Consider the following 18,873-nt stretch of genomic DNA (forward strand, 5'->3'; position numbering starts at 1 on the left):
AGCTGAATGCCATGTGACGGAGTAAAGTTGAACCATTGTTTGCAATGGAGCAAATAGACTTAAATGAGCCTCTAACTTTCTCTCTGGTTGAACATTGAAGACATAAATGTAGCCCAAACAACAGCTATTTTAAAATGATTTATTATGTAAAAATCAGGTGTAAGGAGCTACTATAGGCTAATAATTAGAATATACAGATCTCTCATTTCATAGCTCTCACACCCAGGCCACACTGGCTGCAGAACGGCCGCGGAATTGCCACGTGATGCCTTGCTTTTCATTTCCCGCCCATGTTAACAGATTAGAGTGACCACACTGCCTGCGGTTCTGCCACGGTTCAGCTGTAGTTCAGCCGCAGAAGCAACGCTGCTCTTCTCGAGATTTGAGGTCTCGCCGATTTTCTGCGTACCATGCAAGGTTCACAGCAGAATTGGCTGTGAAAATGATCTTTCAGCACAGTTTCAGTATTTTTCTGTTGAATGTTTCACAAACATGATTGTTTGCAACACTTCGTGTACCCGCTTAAAAAAAAAAAGCACTTGCTTTTCAGTGCATCCATTCATCGTTTTAACAAGGCTTTGGTTCTTATCACAAGACTGGAAGATACACGGCTTCATACTGTACTTTTGTTGCGTTTAGTTTAGTACATAACCCGACTTTTATTCGAGGAAATACAGTCATTATACTAGCAGCAGACACGTGCCAGTGTGAACAACATAAAACCAAGACATGCAGAAGAACCGTGGCATAGCCATTCCATGGTGAAACTGCAGCCTGTGTCCCCCGGGTGTTAAAGTAGCCTAGCCTACATATTCATCAGTTCTACAGCTCAAGTTGATCTGTCGGGAAATCCCACAAACAAGTAATAAATATATTTTTCTAAGTTATAGTAGACACTGAAATTGTAGTCTGCGCGGGTAGGCTGCACCCCTATGTCAGTGTCGAATGAGAGGGCTTGGGCATCACGGTGTTGGCTCAATGATTGCTCAACCCTTTCCACCGAGAGTAGTTGTTTACAGCTTTTCCAAAACAGATTTCATCCTCAATTTCACAAACTGACCACAGTGGGTTCTTGCATTGTCTTGTTTTGAGTTCTATCTCCACCTGTTAATAGTATGTTGTGCCATAATGCATTAAACGTGATACCATAAAATGGTGTGCCTTTCGGCATTCAATAAATTTGGTTATCAAAATAAAATATTAAATATTAATATTTTATTATTAATATTAAATAATAACTTTAATTGATTAAAGTCACCTCGGGGCACCACCCTTCAAAGGAAGGGAAAAGATAGCCAATTTATTGAATAAAGTCTCATAAAGGTTCTAACTACAAATTTGGAACTCTGATTAACAATTAAATTAATAACTATAACCAAAATTACCATATAGATAGTTAGCTAAGTTGAAGGATATGGGGTTCTTGACAGTGTAGAGGTTGGCAAAATTCACTTATGCAACATTAATGAAAAAACATTTGTGAAAGAAAAACATTTATTATGAATATAATAAAGTATAAAAACACAAATTACTAATGGTCTAATTGCTAAACAAAGATAGGTATGTGTGTGTCTGTGTGAGTCAGCGTGCTTTCAAGATGGTGGCTGGCCAAAAAGATAACACCCTTCCCCCCCCTATTGGAATGTTTACGACCTGTAGAGATAATGAGGTGAAGAGTTATGCGTGTGTCTGTGTGTGTGCCAAATTAGAGGAAGTTACTAGATTGGATGCAACGAAAGACTGTGAAGAGCATAACAGACTAACATTACTTTCTCAATAACTTGTACCCAAAATATCACAACACCACAAATCAAACTTATAAACCTCACACAGAATCGAATAAACAGTCTTGCTTAGCCTAGTATAATTATTAAGCCCAGTTGTGTTACCAGTCCGTAGAAAGGGGAAAAAGGAAGTTGCTGTGCATTTCGCAGTTTTGTGTCGTCTTGCTGGTTTCTGTTGAGCTGTGTAGCTCAGTTGCTGGCGGAAGTTTTCAAGCAGGACATCGCATAGCTGCTAGGACGTTGGTAGAGCTTGGAGGGCGAGGAGGTTTCCTTGGTGAGATGAGCTGGAAGCTGCACCTTTGTGCTCCTCTCGAAGAGTTGGATGGGAAGAGAAGATGTGAGCTGGAGAAGAGGCTCCACAGCCTTCCCTCCTGTGGAAGGATTGTGGGAAGAGGCAGGAAAAGGCTCGACAGCCTTCTCTCCGTTGAGGGAGTGTAGAAAGAGAACAGAAGAGGGGGAAAACAGGCTTATATTGGCCCGGTGACCTCACAGGTCATGGGGTCCAGACTGACCAATGGGAGTTGAAACCTGTGTCCCTGGGGGGGTTTTCACCCCTCTGTGTGAAGTTGATGCCCTCTGGGAGACTGAGTTCCTTGCTCTGGTTTTTGATGGCCCCTGGGAGACTGAGTCCTGGGGGAACATGCTGCTTCAGGCTTTGATGGCACATGTAGGCCGAAGTGTGGTTTCACAAAGAACCATGGCCCAACAAGTACTATATTTCTTCTGCTGAAATGAGATTTCATGATGGTATCCTTGTCTTTTTCACCTCCTTTAAGACTACTCTGTCAGAGCACCCAAACTATTCACTCTCCATAAAAATCCTTGATACAAAATCTTGCGGTCATCACTTTCAGCATGAAAGAAAAGATATTTGTAACTGCCCAGAGCTCTGACAACTTGAAGTTTTTCCTTTTAGTGCAGCAGTGTGTCTAGTCAGCGTGGTTGAACAAGGGTGATGGAAAGCAAGTATGAAGCAAGAGATGGAGGAGGATGGCCGGCAATGTATGTTTCTTTCTGAATTCAAAAAAATCTTTTATTTCTAAGTTTAAGTTTAGATTTGCCAAAGCAGGTCATGTAAGGGTGTAAAAGCGTAGCATTTAAGTAGACAAAAGTGTTTGAATGATGAATGATTTTCTTCATCTTTTCCCCTCATGGTATTATCTCAGTGTGTCATTACAGATAACATATCCTCTACTGATCAGAATAAAGATAATTTTCCTCTCTGTGGGCAGACATTATTTTGGCTGATGACTGCAGTTACAGTTCTCTTCCTAGATTTGGATCAGAAGACATAATTCACACAATATCTGAGTGAGAAAGACAAAAAAATATACGTAGAGATGCACTCTTAATTTAAGTTTTACTAAATTTATTCACAGTTTTAATACAGCAGCATCAGCTTAAATGCATATTGTGCCATTTCCCATCAGCAATTATTTAAATACCTCTTCTAATGTTGATTCAGTGCATCTCTTTAGAGTGTGCACCTCTTTTATTGTTACAGATTGAGTAAATTAAATGTAATTTTGAATATTCAATGATTTTGATTAATAGGTAAATGTACATCATATTCTGTTTTTTACACATTACATACCACAATACATCCCATCCCTCCCAGCAGCCCTCTCATCTAAGCTACGCTCTCAAAACATGAATGCACACTGCCTGACAACTGGTTAAAAGCCGACTTTTCTGTGACTCTCTCCCTCACTGGCTTTCGTCTATGCTTTAGCGATGTATGTCTGCCCAGCTAAAGATTCCATTCATGTGCAGTGAGTGATGCCAAAACCACTGTGTGAAACCATTTTTACACTAAGCAGATAACCCTGAGGCAGAATCACACACACACAAACACATGCAAGTGCTAGATCTACGTATTGAACAGTTAACTTAAATCTGCCAGGTAATGACGGATAGGTATGCAAGCAGTTCGGGTTAGGGGGTTCAGGTTAGGGTTTCACATTTGGCACAAACATTCACTTAGAATCAAGGATTATCTCACTTGATTTTGGTAGCTAAGGGTAAAAGGTCAAGGTCATAGTGGCCTTACAAAGTATGTCTTAAGATCAGCTTGAGAGAATGTCATCAAATTTTGTACAAAAATTAACTTTGACTCAAAGATGAACTAATTACATTTTGGTGGTCTAAAGGTCAAGGTCACATGACCTTGCATTGTTTTGAACTCAATATATCGGGAATGCCCAAAGAGAATTCCGGCACATCTGGCACAAACATTGGACTCAAGGATGACCTGAATAGACTTGGGTGGCCAAAAGTCAAAGGTCAAGTTCACTGTGACCTCACAAAGCAAATGTTTTACATGTGAATGCAATATCTCTGAAACACCTTGAGGAAATCCTTTAACATTTGGCACAAACATTCACTTGAGCTTGGATTTCATCTAAGTAGCCAAAGGCCGAAGGTCAAGGTCACGGTGGCCTCACAAAGTATGTTTATGTTTTTCTTGAACATGATATCTAAAGATCAATTTATGGGAATGTCTTCAAATTTGGTAAAAACTTTCACTTGGACTCAAAGATGAACTGATTCGATTTTGGTACCTGGAGGTCACAGGTCAGGGTCACAGTGACCTCATGTTACTATAAATGTGATATATTAGGACTGCCCGTAGGGAATATCTTTACCGCTGGCACTATTCACTTGGAGTCACTGATAAATTGATTAGATTTCAGTAGTCAGGGTCACGGTGGCTCCAAAAACGTGTTTTTTGCCTCTTGAATTTGATATCTCTAGAGTGCTTGAGGGAATTTCTTCAACTTTTGATGAGTTGTCACTTGGACTTTTACATTACATTACATTTCATTTAGCTGACACTTTTATCCAAAGCGACTTACAATAAGTGCATTCAACCATGAGGGTACAAACCCAGAACAACAAGAATCAAGAAAGTACAATTTCTTCAAAAAAGCTAAACTACAAAGTGCTATAAGTAAGTGCCATTTAAGTGCTACTAAACTGTTAGTTTCAAATTTTATTCTAGGTATAGTCGGAAAAGGTGTGTTTTTAGTTTGCGGCGGAAGATGTTTAAACTTTCTGCTTTCTGCATGTCCATGGGGAGCTCATTCCACCATTTAGGAGCCAGGACAGCTAACAGTCGTGATTTTGATGAGTGTTTAGCTCGCAGTGCGGGAGCAACAAGCCGATTGGCTGAAGCAGAGCGGAGTGAACGGGCTGGGGTGTAACGTTTGACCATGTCCTGGATGTAGACTGGACCCGATCCGTTCGCAGCACGGTACGCAAGTACTAATGTTTTGAAACGGATGCGGGCAGCCACCGGTAACCAGTGAAGGGAGCGGAGGAGCGGAGTAGACTTAAAGATAAAGTGATTATGTTTTAGTTTTCAAAGTAGGTAGGTACTGTATATAACCGAACAAATCAGTTTACAAATGATGAACATGAGCGGCGTTCACTCCAGCGAGAGTGGGCACTTTTGTGTGTGTGTGTGTGTGTGTGTGTGTGTGTGTGTGTGTGTGTGTGTGTGTGTGTGTGTGTGTGTGTGTGTGTGTGTGTGTGTGTGTGTGTGTGTGTGTGTGTGTGTGTGTGTGTGTGTGTGTGTATATTAGGCCTGTCAAACGATTAACATTTTTAATCAGATTAATCACAGGGTAGCTTAATCACGATTAACCACCATTTCTAAATGCCCGAAAAATTCCCATTTTTGTATATTGTTGTGGTAACGGAAAGATATATACATTTAACATTTGTTTTTTTTATTGATGACAAGTCCAAATGATAGTTATTAAGATTGAAAAATATCAAACTAAAACATACCACACCATAATTAAATGTGTCTCTTTGCTATGCCTCTGAGCAAACATAGGATGATGTTATTTAGAACTTTTTTTTTTTTTTTTATCAAACTCAAAGATAACCTTTTTCCTTAACAATTGGGGCATCTTAGCCTTTGCTCTCTTTTTTTTTAAGCAAATATAGGATGGTTGAATAAAACTTTTTTCTTTTCTTTTTTATATCAAACAAACAACCAAACCTTTACACAATTAAATGTGAATGTGAAATCTGAATCTGAGCCCATCTGTAGAAGCAGTGTTGAGCCAGTTCACACTTAAAAAGAACGAGTTCCAAGTTCAGTTCATGCAGGTGAAAATGAACTGGTTCACGTTCATAGTTCATTTTTTATTGGGATGATTAAGGTGACAAACGTACAGTCATGTGTTTGGTTAGGAATCCATGGTGTCAAATCATGTCTGCGTCCTGACTGAGTGTCACGTCTCGTGTTGTACTGAGCACAAAATGTTGACGAGTCATTTTCATGATGTTTAAATGCAGCCTCATAAACTCTGGAGCGAATCAAACAAACACTAAGTGACTTCATGTGCTGATCAGGTCCTGATAACTAGTGATGAGTTTATTAGTTACAGTGAGAGCAGAGTGGAGGAGGACACAGAAACTCCAGCTCGGTACAAACCAACTGCAGCTTCTGCTCTGATCATGACGCAGCGCCGCTGATCACTGAGCAGCTCTGACCAGAGAAACTCTGTATTTCACTGTTCTTCTACGAAGTCACTGATCGGCTGCTTCACGTGAACGAGCTCTGATCTCACTGCGTGTGTCGCTCTGAGCGAGTGAGTGGGGGCAGGTATGGGTACATGGAGCGGGTCATTCTGCGCATGCGTTAATTTCACAAATGAATCATCGAAGTTGAATTCAACAAAGAAAAAGAAAATAATTCAGAAACAACCTACCAACCCCACCTTTAACATAGACCTTTAAGATACTTTCTTTCTATTTGTTTTGGTAAGCCTTGTCGTACATTAGATTAGCCTGATGAGTGAGTTGCATCAGTTCGCCCACCTCATGTACCACAGTAATGTAACAAATGAGATTTGTTTTTAAACAATCTTGTCCACTCATTTCAGTGAGCAGCTAATTAAATGAATTAACTTATACATGCAAAAGTATGAGAACAGCAGCTGTTATCAAGAGACTGAGTATTAGTGCTGTCGTATAAAGGAGTATGTATTGTCAGAGGTTGTCTCTATTGGTGATAATAGAGTTACACAGTGAAGCTTCTGTAAAAAAAGGTTTCTTAAGGTTATGCATGGCTGCACATTTACATGTCATAGCCATATGGTGTGTGTAGAACATGAAGTCACTTTCCTGTGTGCTGGCTAGTTTTTTTTGCTGATTTATGTGTTGTTACTGGCAGCTACATAGAGAGGGTACACTTATTAATTGTGCAACACCACATTCTTATCATCACTGTAGTATTTAAGGATAATTGTGCAGCTTTTGAAAGTTTGTTTTAAAATGATCAACAACAACACTGGATATACTGGATTCCATCAAGCCATGAGAACATGTAGTTAAAGTATATTAACAGCTTAAGTTACTGAGGTGAGAGAGCCTATATCAAGTAAAACTAGACTTTGGCTACATTTGCTCACTGTACAGGGTGCTGCAGGTGTAAAAATCCAGCATTGATTTAAGAGCTTTAATCTAAATCAAATGTTCCTGAGACTCAGTTTACATGTTGTCCACAAGTTTACTTGTAGAGCTCTGATCCCTTTTCTTCCTTTCATAGCTACAAAACTTAGCATGTAGATGGATTGTGGATAGTGGTGGCATCTGATCTTGGAATATGACTACAACAAGACTGCTTGACATACAATACACCTACTCACATACTCATCATGACTGACATTCATTCACAACTCTTTCAATTCATACAAACTGTTTCTTCTAATCAATGTTTTAAATACTGTTATTTTGTTGATGTGTTCAGTTACATGCGGCATCCATTGCACTTCAGTCTGTCCTGGGAGAGGGATCCTCACATGTTTCTCTTTCTGAGGTTTCAAAGTTTTTTTCCCCCGGTTAAAGGTTGTTTTTTTTTAGTTTTACCTTACTCTTGTTGAGGGTTAAGGACAAAGGATGTTGCACCTTGTTCAGCCCTATGAGACAAATTGTGATTTGTGAATATGGGCTATACAAATACAATTTTATTGATTGATTGATTGATGTAGATGCATTTACAAACATGCTTCCCACATGTTGCTCTTAAACCATTGAGCGAAATGGTGAAACACCAACATCACCTTCTACTTCATCTCAAACCTGTTGAGGAATCACTTTGTTCTTGTATGCATTAGTTGGTTCGTTACATTAAGCACTCAAACCTTGTTAACATCTCTGGGCCGTCCCTCCTTGGCAGCTGATAAGTCATAGACATATAACAGCCAAGTGTTCGTAATATAACATAAGGAGAATTCTTGCACAATGAATAGGCAATATAGTGGTATATATTGAACCTTTTTTAAATTGTTATTGATGGAAATTATGTAGCGATAATTATTGATATATTTTTATTGCCCAGTCCCATAATAGGTGCACACACAAGTAAGGAACAGTTTAAAAATGTAAAGCACAAAGGGATAAGAAGCGAAGAAGAGAATATAAGCCTGAGAAATAATGTGGGGCCTTCAGTTTGGTCTTAAACATGTCTATGGTGGAGGAACACTTAATTGTTAACAGTTCAAAAGGTTGAGGGCAGCTACAACCAACGCACAATTGCCCTTACCCCTTCACGTCAACTAAGGGACAACCTGGAGCAACTGGTCTGAGAATCTGAGAGATCTGGGGATAGAAAGGGGACAGAGATGTTGTGGGGCAACAGACCATGTTAAACTTTAGAAACAAAGAAAGAACACTGACACTCAATACTATACTTGACCAGTGGCCAGTGTAGGGATGCAAGTACAGTGAGTTCTTGCTACAAGTTAGTATTCCAGCCAGAGCATCTGCATCAGTTGCAAACAGGATTAGGATGACGGGCCGATGCCCATCAGAATATCCATCATAATCCAGTCGAGAGGGGAAGTGATGGGATTCTATTCTATTTATCTAATCTATTTTATAATCTGTAATACCCCCAATCCACTGAGATTTACATGACAGCTCTCTGATACAGGTCTAACCCTGAGCTTCAAGGTCTCACAATGGCATAACAATTAACTCTTACAAAACCACTTCCAATTTGAAACATACATTTACACAAACAACTGCTTGTTTTGGTTCATTTAAGATACTAGAAATGTGTGAGTTTGAGCCTGCTGTTTCATACCTGTCTAACTATAATGTAACTACTGATTATAGTTACATGCTGCAGACAATGTTGGAGGTCTTTAGAAGTGAGAACACTGACACAGCGCAGGGAGCGTTTCCTTTTCCAAAGGAACAACTTCTGAAGGGTTTGCCTTGGAAAGAGAAGTTGTTTTCACTTCCTCTCATGCTGTTGCTTCCTGAGCCTTCTGGAGGAAGGAATTCCCTCTAGCGCCTGTTAACCCACCCTACATAAACACACACACACACTCACACATAGAGAAAGCTGTTACCATTCTTCTACAGAATTGCTCCTCCAAAAGAGACTCAAAGCAGTGAAGCACCTTTCAAAAAGTCACATAAGGTTGTCGTTCCAGATCCACAGTCACAAAAGGTGGTCTACAGTTAATACAAACCTATAAGTTGTTCCCACTTTCCACAATGATGGGTTCAGTTATCAATGGGAGGTGAAAATGTTGTGCAGTGCAGTAACTGAATGTTGCTGCCATTTTCCAAAGCCTGTTTCTATACCAATTAAAACTTTGCCTTTATCATTCCCCCTCCCTTCATTATGAGGACCTTCAGAGGCACTTCTTATAAAACAGTATATACAGTTTAGCTTTTTAACATAGTAGATAATGCTTCTTTAAAACTTATTCTGAAAGACCATGTATTAAGGCATCACCAGTCAGCCCACTAATCCAAGTACCATTTAATCTAAGGCTTTAATCTAACTATAATTCATCCCTCTGTCAATTAAGCCACAGACTCTTGTTTCACTTTGTTACATCATCTAAGCCTCTGTGCTTTGGCTTTTCAGTCCTGCCTCTTGCTTCTCCTCAGTATATTTATCCAGGCAGCAGGCTTCATTAAATTACTTTTCACAGTCCTCTGCAAATTCTCTCTACCCTTTGTGGCATTTCATCTTGTGTCCCTGTCCATGTGGCTCTGAGTCAGTCATACATACCCTTACTCACAGTCGTCCAGAGGGGGGGGGGGGTTTCACTCGGCTGACCTTAGCCCCACCCTTCACACGACCCCACCCTGCTCTGGGCCCCACAGCACTCCATTCAACTGGCCAGCAGATGCTATTCAAATGAATGTAATCAGACCAAAGCTGTTCATACTCACAGCATGGTGGAGGGTGGGATAAGGAGGGTCTTTGGTTGGCCTAGAAATGTTTTTTCTCTTCAAACTGGTCTTTGTCTAGTCTACACACACACACACACACACACACACACACACACACACACACACACACACACACACACACACACACACACACACACACACTGATAAAGTTGACCCAATGAACAGCACATTTCGGAAGTTTTGAACTAGAGCGGGGCTGATACTTACATACACCAGCATTTAAAAATCTTAAAATTGTGAATGCTCTGAATAGAGCTCCTTTAAAGTACACACTACTGTGGCTGGGACCAACAAATGTTTGAATTATTGATTCATCAGAAAATATTTCCTTGATTTGTCCAAACTGTATTTTTTTGTCGGTGTCACACATTTGAGAACTCATGGAACTATACATTTTTTTTCAGTTATCTGTAAAGTTGCTGATTTAATACTTGACAAATTGCAATTGGACATTTCAAACAGACCTTAAGGTTTTTTTGACATTGCACCCTTTATTGATTTTGGATGTCTTCACTGTGAAAATAGAATTTAATGTGCAGGTTTTGTCAATTTGTATAAAGCAAGTGCCTTAGTGACAACATAACGTCCACTCTTCTAATGAGACGATACATTGTAAACATACCAATACCCCAGTCTTAATTGTTACCATTGATTTAATTTTTATTGCCGGTTAGCTGTTGGTCATAGTGTTAAACCTAGCTATTTGTGTTAAGGTTTGATTGTTTCCCATGTCACAGTATTATACATATATATATATATGTGTGTGTGTGTGTGTGTGTGTGTGTGTGTGTGTGTGAAATAAAAAATGTTTTAACTGGAGCTACTTTTTTTTCCTCTTAATGAATGAGTAATGAAACTTATTTAGTTGCTTATTTACTTTTCTCCATACTCTTTTGTGTATATATAGTTATTTTGTTAGTCATGTGCTGAATGAATAACTGGAATCCTATGGAGTAAGGGATTCTTTGGATTAGAGTGGCAACATATATAGGTTAATTCAATTTCCAATAACGAAAGCCATTTTTTTTTTATTTTGTCACATACGCATCAGCCCTTTCATCTTAAGCAACAAATCAGGGAAAAACATGCATATATTTTGGTTCAAGGAGCCTAAGCACGAGTTTAAAAGTGCAGCTTGTCTTGTGTACATTCCTTTTTTGATTGCATGTGTTTCTGAGAACTTTGAAAACAATATATAGTAAACTTGAAACAAATTTGTCTCAGTTTCTAAATTTCTTCTTTATTTCTCTCAAGTTGCTTCATTCTGTTCATCTTGTCTGGGTCAGTCTGTCTGTGCAGCACGCAGCTTGGCTTTTACCCGCTCCTCTGTGTTACAATCTATGTGTGTGCGTGTGTGCGTGTGTCAGATGACCTATTGAAATCATTGCGGTGCAGTATGCCTGTTACCACAGCAACGCAGGCTTCTCAGTCTCTCAGTCCTTCTCTCCCTCTGTCTCTCCTCCATTTTCATTTCCCCTCCGCACTAGACTGAGGTCATGTGACCACTCTGACGTCAAGCTGGGCAGGCAGGCAGAAGAGCTAGTCAGTTTGTGGGCTTTTAACAAACCTCTTGCCCAAGCTAGGAGTCTCTGTGTGTACCTTTTAGCTCTGTCTCAGTAATTCATTCATTGCTCTTCACCCCCCCTCTCTGTTGTTCAAGCTCCCTTTCTTTTCCTCTCATCTTTGTTTCTCTCTTGTGCAGTTCTGTTTCCTCGCCTGTTGCTTGTCCTGCAGCTGCTGCTGACACAAACTTAGTCTAGGGAGAAAGTGCTCGGTGATGGACTGCTGAGCAGCTACATTGCTACAACGCGAGGTAAGCTTCCTGTGTTTTCTCTTTGTGTGCTTTAGAAGCCAGTGGTTTCTTCCAGAAGAGCTTGTAGCTCCTGCCTCTGAGTCACATACTTGTGCAGAGGGGAGATTGTCTTTTAGATGAATAGTCAGACAGCGAGTGAATGAGTCTCTGTGAATGTGAGGGAACTCTTTTTGTAATGGCCGAGATGAACTTGAGAATCGAATTAGTGCACACATGTAGTGCAATGTTTTAGGTTTCAATGGGGGGGGAGAAGACTAGCTGCTTCATTTCCTGGCAAATGCAGCCAGATCTGTTTTCAACCACTAACCCCCCTTCACCCTGCAGGAAATGACTGATGAGAGAAGGCATAGAGAAGGGGAGGTTGATCATTATGGGGGCTGAGTGTGATATGCATGTAGCTGGATGTGATGGGCAGCTCCACATTTTTCCCCCAAAGTGTTGCTAATGTTAGAGGCAGTAGTGTGGGCTGGAGCTGCTGGCTCTGTCTGCCAGAGAATCAGAGGCAGGGAGAGGGGCAGCGCAGCTGCCACCTGCCCCCCTCCCTCAGTGGGGATGGGAAAGCCTCAGAGGTATGTGCTGCAAAAATGTAACGCTCATAGTCTCAAGGTCAGTTTAGACATTCTGTTTTTGTAAAGATATTTAATACTGGGGTGAGATCAGGTCATTTTATTTTATTTATTTATTTTTCTTTGAGGAATTTTCTCGAGAAATGTCACGCTTGAGACATCCCCCACCCCCGGACACACACATACACACCCCCAACTCCCTGCGTGCCTCAAACAAAGGCATGCCAGCCCCCATTTAGCCCAAATAGGGTGGAAAGGAAACAAGGATTACAAATTGTCCAGATTTCCCTTCAATACTCCACCTTCTTCTCTATCTACTTCTCTAGAAGTATAGCTCTTCATTTGCTGTGAGACTTTATCTCCTCCTCTTCAGCAGTGCCTCCCTCCTCCAACCCAACAAACATGCGTATAACAGGTCATTGTCTCTGTACCTGAATTATCATAGTCGCACATCTACTGACTATAATTACTGTGAATGCCCATTAGTAACATGTAGAAGATCACTGAAGGACACAAACTGGAATTTGAGGTGATGATCACATGGGATTTATGGTTGTTTTTTTTTGGAAGGAGTTGTTACCTTATATTGTCCATTGTAATGAGTTTTTTTTAGGTTAGATAAAGGAGTTGGTATGTGTTATACTTTTTATTGCTGCTTTATGATAAAATGTAAATGTTCCTTCAGGATCCTCAGAAGCAGACTGAAAGTTCTACGAATTGTGACATTTAATAGATTGTTCAAGCTACATTTTATAAGGTATGTTAGTCTTCCTCCACCTTTTATGGTTTGTGTTCAACAGTTCCAACAATCCCCTGAGCCTGAGCTCACATCATTCCCGAAATGTCTTCTTGTTCTGAAATTAGCTGCATTAATACCACAAGAGGCCATTTTGAATTAGGAGACTAGTGTCATTTCCCAATTTTGTGCACAAAAATACTGTTATCTAGATTTTATGTGTTTGCATATCATGTGCGCATTATAAACTGTGGCATGTTGGCAGCACTGTCACTTGCATACACACACACACACACACTCCGCTAGCAATTCGGCCTGTAGCTTTATCTGACATCCTGCTGCAGTGGATTGTCTCGGAGCGTCTCGTTGTGTTTGTGCTGTTGAATGTTTTTCAGACAGATTTACAGATGAAAATACATAAATATAATACTGTCCCAAATTAGTACTTTAAAAAAAGTAATTGTATAACCTTGCAAGTTTAACATTGACATGCGGAGACTGAATTCATAAAATGAAGGCGGTGACAGCTTTTATTGTAGTGCTGTATTGACACAATGGCTCATTGATTTCACATGAAAATATGAATTCAAAATATATGAATGTGCTGTTATTTAGAATGAATATATACAGTGAGTGATGCCAAAACCATTGTGTGAAACCATTTTTACACTAAGCAGATAACCCTGAGGCAGAATCACACACACACAAACGCATGCAAGTGCTAGATCTACGTATTGAACAGTTAACTTAAATCTGTCATGTAAAATTGGCGACATGGTTACCATGGTATTTTCTCATTTTTTTCTCAGCCTTTCGGTTACAAAGAACACACACCGTGTCACGTCAGGTTTTTTCCAGCTTTATTCTCTGTGGTTGTCCTTTTCTCTGGGTCAGATCCTCTGTGTGAAGACAACAAAACTGCTTTACTGATATTGTGTATATTTTTCTACATCCAAATTATAAATAAGCACTTCTTTATATCTTTAACACCAGTGTATTACATCCAACTGGGATGGATAGCATAATAATGCAGAGTTGAAACAATTTTACTTGCTAGAACTTACTGCTTTTTAGAGTTGCAGTTTAAACACTTAACACATCCTGCAACTTGTTCTGAGATGAAGCTTTCACTAACCAACCATTGGTTTCCACCTGGAAATGTGAAACAGCTACAGCGTCCTGTGCCATGGTTCACAATGTTTGAAACTGCTTGCTTTACCAAAATGTTGGTAAATTTCAACACTTCACCTCGAAGCAACACAGCTGGCAGGGCTGCCGTTATTTTAACATAAGGAACTTAATAAAGACAAAGACTACTTTGTCACCATCAGTACATCACACAACTAGAAATCATCATTATCATCATCAACCACAGATAATGATCCAATTTTAGGAACTAAAAATACCAGGGGCCTCATTTATACAACAATGCGTAGCATTCATACGAAAAATGTACATGCGCATGAAAACGGAAAATGCTGTACGCAAAAGAAAAATCGCATTTATAAAACCGTGCACACGCACACCTGAACAGAATTTTCCCTGTATAAATCACAGTCCACCTGGAAACGTTCGTACGTGAATCTGCCTCATATCCCACATTCAACCATAAATGGTCAATGCAAAGCATGAATATTAAATTGTCCTGCTGACCAATGGGTTTCCATGGTGAATCGTGGCATTAAGCGATGAAAAGAAGAAGAGCAACTTTCTGACACCGACATCGAGGTGTTTGTTAGTGAGTTGCAGTTGAAGACAGACGGATTGTTTGGTGGCCACAGCAGGGATGTCATTAATAAAGAAATACACTGATACACTGCTGCTGCTGCGGATAATACAGTGAGCGAGAGTGACTTCAAGAGAATGGAGCCTGAAATAAGTAAAAAAAATCTAATTCAAAGGTGAAGGCAAAAAATGTCCCCAATCTATAAAATTTAACAGAATTATTATTTTAATGATTAAAAGAGGCTCTACATAGAAGGTATGTGAATATTATACAGTGTTAATCATGCTACACACATACCTGTCAGCTAATAAACTAGAGTGGTGAGAGCTTGTGTTTGTACTGGGATGGTTCGGTTCCGTCGGGTCGATCTGTGTAATACTGGACTCAGCACAAAGGTCCAAGATCACAGATTTATAGAATCTATATCAGCTGATTAGTTAGCATCATGGGACAACAAATATATGTGATCACTGAACTCTTGTTTCCTCCTAATCCTTCCATTTGCGTACTCTATCAGTGCCAGTGCAACCATCACGCAGAATTACGCACAAGTGTTTTTACACACACTTGTACTTGATTATATACGCACATTGTTAGAAGATATTATGACAAACTATTAATGACTCTGCAACTCTGCTGTTAAATGGTATAGGAATATAATTTGCTGTAAGTTGTTTTATATAATTTTCAATTGAAGTTGTTCGTTGTTCGTATGGAACAGTTATGTCAAGCAAGTACCAATAACGCTGTTGGTTTTAATGTAAGTCACATCAGCATCGTCATTTTCCCGTCTCCAAAATGTTTGTACGCATGGGTCAGAAGTTCGCACATTCTCCTGTCAAGTTTTGTTTTTATAAATCCCAACGTTTGCGTGAGAAGTGGCGTATGCAACTTTCAGTTATATACTTTCTCAGTTATAAATGAGGCCCCAGGTGTGTTTTTAGATGTAGCAGAAGAATTGTCTTCTATACTACTAGACCAGGAATTTCAGGTGAATTGAAAATAAAAAATGGCATGGTAGGGGGTTCTAGAATAACATAATAAATCAACATCAGTTACCAACTGGTTCTAGCTCTAAAGCTGCAAGTGTTTTTATCTACTTAACAGTTATTATCACAAGAAGCCTACACAAATCACCTGCACCCTCTGGATTCACCGCTGTTATTTGTAAGTTTGCAAGTGTCCGCACACCCCGACATTCATATTCGACTAGAAACGAGATCATTTACACCGTGTTTTAAACGCACCCCACGCATGCCCTTAGGCGAGAGCTTGTGTGCAGTGTATGCGGTTTTCCGGTGTGCCCATGAGAACGTAAACGTGCCTCAGAGGAAGATATCAGAGGACATTTAGGCTTAAAACAGGGTGTAAATGACGCTGTTTTGAGTCAAATTTGAATGCCGCGGCTTATGGACACTTGGATGAAACCACACAAGCAGTATGGAGATGTTGTGTTTTTTTCTATTGTTTTATTACGTCTGAAGAAGGGGTCCCATTTACCTCAATAGTGGTGAGTAGATAAGGAGTGACTTTGAAGGGACTGGCTGTTATTATATTTACTTTATTATAAAAGGAAATGTTTCTGTTTCTGTCGCCAGATAGCTGAAATTATTTATTTCATCACATAAAATGGTTAAACAAATTATTTATTGCATCATGCATTTGCACATACATGACACAAAATACAAACCTACTCATCAAGACACTGCTATACAGCACCACTCACAGTTTTATGGTACAACTTACAAATGATTTGTGAAGCACTTGGAAGAGTTTGTTAAATGTGGGCTTTCTCACATAAACACCCACTCAATAAGAGCTCCCTCTACTACACTGTGTCTTGTGTCGGAAGCCGAACAAAAGCTTCCCTGGGTGAATTGGAGGTCTCAAGCCGGTAACATGTTTGTCACACATTGTTGCATTAGAATACCCTCACCGAGCACATTCTAGCATTAGGCTTGGTATATACTTGTTTTTTTTTGGTTTGTATTTATATAGCGCTTTTCTAGTCTTGATGTACAGTACAGTTTGCCATTCACCCATTCACACACACATTCATACGGTGCATCTATTAGCAGCACTTTTTTTTGTTCTATGAGAGGCAATTCGGGGTTCAGCATCTTGCCCAAGGAATCGAACTGCCGATCTTCTGGTTGGAGGGCAATCGCTCTACCACTCAGCCATTGTTTTTTATCAAAGAGATAAACTATGAGACATGGGGCATTGTCCACATAATTGTCTCTGTGTGTACCTGAGTGACTAAAAGGGCATTCAACAATGACAATGGCATTTAATGCGTTTGTACAGTGTTAATTCAAATGTATTGAACATTTTCAAACATTTAACTGAATTGTGGAAATGTCAGACATCATGGTCCCGTCACTGAGTTGGCTGTGACATATTTCACTACTTTGAATGCACTCCTCATGCAGGTCAAAACAAGAGGGACAGGGCAACCAGGACAGTTGGGGTACAATTACACTTCTTTGCCAAGGTATTGTGATGTTTTAAGCTGCCTGTGTGAGCAGCTGTGGCCTGGGACTCATCAGTGATTGTAAGGAGAGGAAAAAACACATTTAGAAATATGACATCAGCCACACTTATGGAAATATTCATGTGTTCACTGCACGTTGGACAAACAGCAATGCTCTGTATTGTTGGTCATTGTTAGCCTGGATAATGGAAGAGTAGTTTTTCTCAGTTGTGTTTTGCTGGGCTGTAATTGACCTAGAGATTAGTTTATTCGTGGAATAGTAGCAAATAAAACAAATTTCCTTCAGAGCAGCCATGTAGAAATAATTGCACTCTCTATCTTCTGCGAAAGTCGTGATCTCTGTGATTTGCAAGAGCAATTGCTTATGGACAGACATGTTAGAGCTAGTTTCAAGGGACAGCTGGTCATCCGTGCTCTTTGTCATTCTCCCATGGGTGTTTATTTGAAGAGGTCATAGGTCATTTAACCCAAATCCAGCCTCAGTAGGCTGTAGAATGCTCTCTCAGGCTGCCTGCAGTTAAAAGGTTCCACACAGACAGACACTCGCTGACATATATCATTTTTAAGGGAAAGTCTAGGTCTATAGGCTGCCAGGCATTGGTTTAGGCAAACTATGGGAAACAGATGTTCTATTTCTAGTTACAGAGAGGAATTCACACAGACTGTTGTGTCATGCAGGACACACGGGAAAAAAACAAGTTCTTTTCCTGTAGCCTGTCGCTGTGTTCCTTGGTTGTACTTGATGCTCAAACAAGATCTTATTGGCTGCCATAACTGAGAATGCACCCTATAGTAAGGGAAGTAATTTGAGTCAGTTTCACTACACTGGAAATTACTACTCAAAGTTCACCTTCTGTGAATCGAAAAAAAGAAAAGATTTGCCAGAAACTAAACCTGTTGTTTAACCTTTGAAGCCACAGTGCAGCAACTGAGGCAACGGCCAGGCACTTGATAAATGTGTTCCTTCAGTCCCCTGTCATAATGTTGAAGAACATTCCCTATGAGGTTTAGTTATGAGGTATTTAGTTATGGTAGTTGGTGCTGCAGTGACTTTTTACAAGCAATAATGTACTGCTACACAGATAAAAGGAATGTGTTTCTATGTATCTGCTTGTTGTGATGGAAAGAGAATGTGTTGTGGGAATGGGGAACAATTTGCAAAATGTTGAAAAGGAAGCATGGGAAAACGACAACATCTGAGCATGTGATAGTGCTGTACAGATATTTAGACAAAACTAAATGACTCTCATCCAAGTTTTATTTTGAATTTGTAATTTTAATTCTTTTTTCAAAAAAATCATCAATGTTCAGAATAAAAAACAATGCACTGGAATCTTCATATCTGATAGTACTTATTAAAGGCTGCTTTGTGGTCATTGAGTCCAAAAGATTCATAATTGGTCAATCAACAAATAATGTACATTTTCAGTAATGGTTTGGATTATTTTTGCTAATCAATGAATGATTTCAGTAATTAAACAGAACACTAGCTTTTTTTATATTATAGTTAACTGAGTATCTT

General features: G+C 39.7%; 1 protein-coding gene across 6 annotated transcripts in view; it reads left to right on the forward strand.

Moving 5' to 3' along the window:
• Positions 1-18,873, forward strand: part of LOC118113466 (neurocalcin-delta A) — a 75,468-nt gene that overhangs the window by 24,195 nt on the left and 32,400 nt on the right. For 2 of the 6 annotated variants that reach the window (XM_035163198.2, XM_035163199.2), the window contains one exon: positions 11,719-11,829. The exons of 3 other annotated variants lie outside the window; for them this stretch is intronic. The gene's annotated coding sequence lies outside the window, so the exon portion shown is untranslated. Of the gene's footprint in view, positions 1-11,423; positions 11,830-18,873 lie in introns of those variants that run through there. One more of the 6 variants, XM_035163201.2, reaches the window with a different exon arrangement.

This window comes from Hippoglossus stenolepis, chromosome 8 (genome assembly GCF_022539355.2).
Source record: "Hippoglossus stenolepis isolate QCI-W04-F060 chromosome 8, HSTE1.2, whole genome shotgun sequence".
NCBI classification, from domain to species: domain Eukaryota; kingdom Metazoa; phylum Chordata; class Actinopteri; order Pleuronectiformes; family Pleuronectidae; genus Hippoglossus; species Hippoglossus stenolepis.